General features: G+C 37.2%; 1 pseudogene; it reads right to left on the reverse strand.

The window, feature by feature from the left end:
* Window positions 1-734: 734 nt before the first annotated feature.
* Window positions 735-915, reverse strand: LOC140706229 (U2 spliceosomal RNA; annotated as a pseudogene).
* Between the last annotated feature and the right edge of the window lie 4015 nt (window positions 916-4930).

Genomic DNA, 4930 nt, shown 5'->3' on the forward strand with positions numbered 1-4930 from the left:
ACAGAGTTTGATTATTATTATTTTTCTTCATATTTCCCATCCCTCTGATGATCAAAAACAACACTGTGGAGCAGTAACATTGTCAAGAAACACACACACACCATTTATAGTAAATGAAATAACTAATATGGTTGTGCAACCTGGAGTCTCAAGACAAATCAGAGATAAATTTTTAAAAAATCTTAATATTCATGTGAATATATCGCAGGGAACTGTAATGAAATATGACATACTGGCAACTTTATTCTTCATGTTGTTTTTAAAAAGAGGAGAAAAAACAATGCAATTATTACAAAAAGGTTCCTTGAGACGGATACAGTTGGATGTGTTGGTGGGGGGGGGGGATGAATTAAATGAATGCAGACTTTTAGATAATAGATGCACAGTGTGGGAGAAAAGTGGCAACAAAATATTGTAACAATTAAATGATTGATAGTGAGATAAAAATAGCAGATTCACATTGGCAAGTAGAAGCAATGTCTTTGAGCCATTTCATTAAATGACAGCTATAAATAGATGATGTTCTGCAGCTCCAGACAATGAATTGGAATAAAAACCCTTATCTGAAGCAACAATGGTGGTGGCTCTTTTTACAATGCTGAGCAGGGAGAGTCCAATAACCGTGTTGTGTTTTATAGTTTCATTTGGCAATTTCAGAGGAGAAGCAGATGGTCACCTTTGAAACAACACTGTAAGAGTGAAGTTCACTCAGGCATGCTACGTTTCTAATACTGCTGAGGTTTGCTTTCTCAGGACATATTACCGTAATTCTGAGTACACAAAATGCACTCTAAAACAGATGGTAGGCAAGAGGATTTATTGATAATTTTTTGCTTAATTGTGGGGTCCAAGTGAGATTTAAACTGATAAGAACAGATACTACACTTGATCTTAACCAAAAGGCTAACAAGTGAAGTCCAAGTGAAATTTTATTCTGCAAATCAACAATCTCTTCAAAACTGTTTTTAAAATAATTTTAATTTTATTTTTATTTTTTTTATATTCAATACTTATATCCATATTTGACATTGAATGCTATCACTTCCAATAAATGATCCATCTTTGGGTCCCTTTAAGGAGAAAAGTGAGGATAAATATTTAAAATAAATAAATAAATAAATCTGATAATATTTGATAGCATGCAAGAACATTCAGTACACAACATATTCTCACTAAAACCCAATGGTAACTGTTACTATTATCAGTGGTGAACAGATTTGGTTTCTTGGAATATATTGGTGTGAATTAATCAGAGAGCTATGAGACCTGTAGTCCTCCCCCGCCAAAAAGTGGACACTTTGAATTACTATGATTATTGAGTACATTTTTATGTCCCCTTTCCACTCTTAGGAAGTGCTCAAGGCAGCTTACAATTACCATTAAATGAAATAAAAGCAATCGAGTCTAATCAAGTTCAGCTGTAGAATCTTTAATCATCAAAATCAAAAAGCCAAGCCTGTCCATAAAAACTATTAACATCCATTTGGTTTGCAAGCAGTTAAAATAAATGAAACAACGTTTCAACATAAAAAATGAAACGACATCATCTGCCAATTTTAAAAGATGTGTTTTCACACTTTTCTCAAAAGCAGTGGGAGTGGTTTAGTACATAGTTTTTTCTTAGATGACATGCAGTTATATTAATATATGACATCCAGTGTTAACTACCATTTGATAATACCTAGCAAGAATGTGCTATCTGGAGATTTAGTAACTCTCAGAATTCTCTAGGCATTCACCAGGCAGAATTCTGAAAGTTCCAGCCCATAGCCCCACATCTACAGATACCTTCAGAGACCTATATTTCACTCACTTGGAGCAGGGCCTGTCTTGGAGGTTCCATGCCTATCTCAGGCCTATGGTTCCTGTTGGTAATGTTAAAAAAAATGGAAGCTGGCATGGTGCTTTCTGAGAGTTGTAATCTCAGTGCCCCATAAACTCTACAGGGGGCATCTCCTGAAGAACCATAGCAAACAGAAAACACTGCAGCAGGTTCAATTTTGTACCTTATCAGTATGTAGAGGCTTGAAGCTGGCATGAAGAGGCTTGAAACTGGCATGAAGATTCCAAGATAGGCTGTACTCCAGGTGACTGAAATATTGGTGTCTAAAGGTATAGATCTGTGGGATAGAACTCTCAGAACTCTGCCGGGGAAATTCCTAGAGAATTCTGGGAGTCAGGGTCCACAAAATCTAAATGGCGCATCCCTACCACTTAATATTAGAAAATATTTGGAATGTGACTAGAATTCCAATTACTGTTTGCCAGACCTGACATGGCCAACAAGAAAGGATAATTTTAAAACAACTATGATAAGTTTATGATTTTTTTTAAAAAAAAACCTGATACTGAATTCTGATGCTTAGATTTGAAATTTCAGGTTCAACATGTGGATAGAAAATATTATTTTTTAAACAAATATTTGAAATATTCATTTTGCTTTCTAGTCAAAGAACTGAGCATCAGGGCTCAGAAGCAGATCACCAGGCAAAGTTATTAGAGAGGTTTCTGTCTTTTTCAGAACAACAGTGTACAAGGCTTTTAGTGGCAATAATAACACATTCTCTTTTTAATACCTTCCCAATGTAAAGACTTTGTGCTCTCAGCTACTTACCCCATCCCATCTGAAGTATGGCAGCCTTGATTCCCTCAAAAAACGTGATCATTCCTGCACATTTCTTATAATTCTTCCTTTATTTCTTCTAAGGAAGTAGAAACTGCTATTGGTAGTTTCTTTTAAAAATAAATATAATTTAAAGACATGTAGCACAGAATCCTCAGCAGCTGTTTCTCTTCTATTTGACAATTCTAATCTACACCCTTTGAGGCTACTAAGTCTGCAGATTTCATCTGGTTCTTACAAAAGGGTGGGGATAGTAGTTTTTCTTTTTCTTTCCAGTGATAGTCAATGAGAACCAAATCTTACTCAGGCTAGAGATCCAAGTGCAACAAAAAGGCACTTAAATCAGTCCACACTAAAAAGAACAATTGAGGAAAGAGTCTTCTTAGGAAGGAACTAAAATAAAAAGCTCTTGGATGAAAATGCAACCCTAAGTAAGTAGAAATATGTAAATCAGAAGGAACCACAGTTCTATACACAGAGAACAAGCACTTTGAATGTACTGGATGGATGGATGGATGGATGGATGGATGGATGGATGGATGGATGGATGGATGGATGGATGGATGGATGGATGGATGGATGGATGGATGGATGTCAAAGGAAAGAATGTTAACTTCAGAATATAATATGCTTCCAAAATTTCTTTAGAAAGGACAGTAGGATGAAGGTAAGGTGGGCTACAATAAAGCCTCAAGTATCTGAGCAGTTATCATTTTTTCCCTTCATGTCTGGATACAGAATTGGCAGGTTTCACTTTTTTGCTGTTACAGTATATCTGATCTTATATTTCTGCTCACTTATGGCTGCAATCTTAGATTCTCAAGGTTTTTAGTTTCTTCTTGAGAGACCCCTTCCTCTCATTTTTTTTTAAAAACTGTGGACTGGTTTAAATACCACCTGAGTCAACTTGGATCCCTAGAAAATCAGGAGACTCACTGAGAGAGTATAATGTATAGCAGAAGATCTCCACTTCTCCCATAACTCCTCCCATGTGTCAAGGGGCTAGGTAACCACAAAGGGAGGGTGTGGGTCCAGAGCATTCCTCTCTACCCATGACAAATGTATCCTGATGATACAATGCCCAAATAGGGCTTTTGTAATGCTTGAACAGGGCTTCTGTGTTTCCTTCTTAGGTTTTCAAGGCCCTGCTTTTTCGTTTTCAGTCAAAAATGAATCAGGCCATTTTCATGAAATCATAGAATTACAGAGCTGGAAGACAAGAGTCCAACCCCCAAACCATCAGGTTTCAGTGGAACCAAACTTAATGACTACTGCACACCTCTAATAAACAATACATAACTTGTTGGCATCACACAATTAATTGCATGGCTATCCAGTTTGACTCTAATAATTCAGAAGCATTTCATAGTCTCATCACTGCTTGTTTATTCCCTGTACTTCCATGAATCCTGCCCCCAAGCAGATTGTTCTGACTGCATGCTATGAAACCAAATGTGAATGGCTTGTTGGCAGGCTTTCTGACATGAAACTTTGCAGTCTCATCATGTGCCAGGTAGATGTTTTGGTCAATATTACGACCCTGTACTGAAAAAGCAATTCATTAGTGTCAGTTCTTGCAGGGAGCAAGGTTATAATTTTATACATTTCAATGAGTATTTTTTAATCATATTTAAGGTTCAGAGACCTTAATTAAGAAAGGGATGCAGAGGGATTTTCATGAAGGGGGAAAAGGTAGCTCTAGCAGGAATGATAACAGATTCCCTGCAGGGCAAAGTAAGTCTGTTTAGTGTCATATGGTGTTTCTTAAAAATAATTTTTTTCCATGTTAAGAAAAGGGTGTAGTCATAATGCACCAATCTCTTAATTGCTTCAGATCGGTCACTGAGGAGACTACAATAACTGGGATGCTTGTTGATTTCATACTCTCCCTATCAGCCTCCTGGTGAGAGCTGGCTAGACACTGTGCTAAGCAGAATATTGGAGTGAATGTGATCCAGGGTGGCTGTTCTCTATTACTGGCACTGAAAGGGCACCATCCTATTTTGGCACATTACAGCCTGGGAGATAGGTGTCTGTAATGAAATCCAGAATCATCTCAAAATTGGAATATGTGTTGAAACACCAACGAAGAGAGTGCCTCTCAGTACAGTGGACCCTCGACTTACAGACGGCTCGACTTACAGACTTTTCGAGTTACAGACTTCTCTGGTTGCAAAATTTAGATTCGACTTGCAGACGGAGAATCGACCTACAGACCAGAAAAAAACCAAAATGGAACAAAAATAGAATAAAAACTGCCAGTTGTGGGATTAATCAGTTTTCAATGCATTGTAGGTCAATGGAGAT

The sequence above is a fragment of the Pogona vitticeps genome, chromosome 3, assembly GCF_051106095.1.
Source record: "Pogona vitticeps strain Pit_001003342236 chromosome 3, PviZW2.1, whole genome shotgun sequence".
Taxonomy (NCBI): Eukaryota; Metazoa; Chordata; class Lepidosauria; order Squamata; family Agamidae; genus Pogona; species Pogona vitticeps.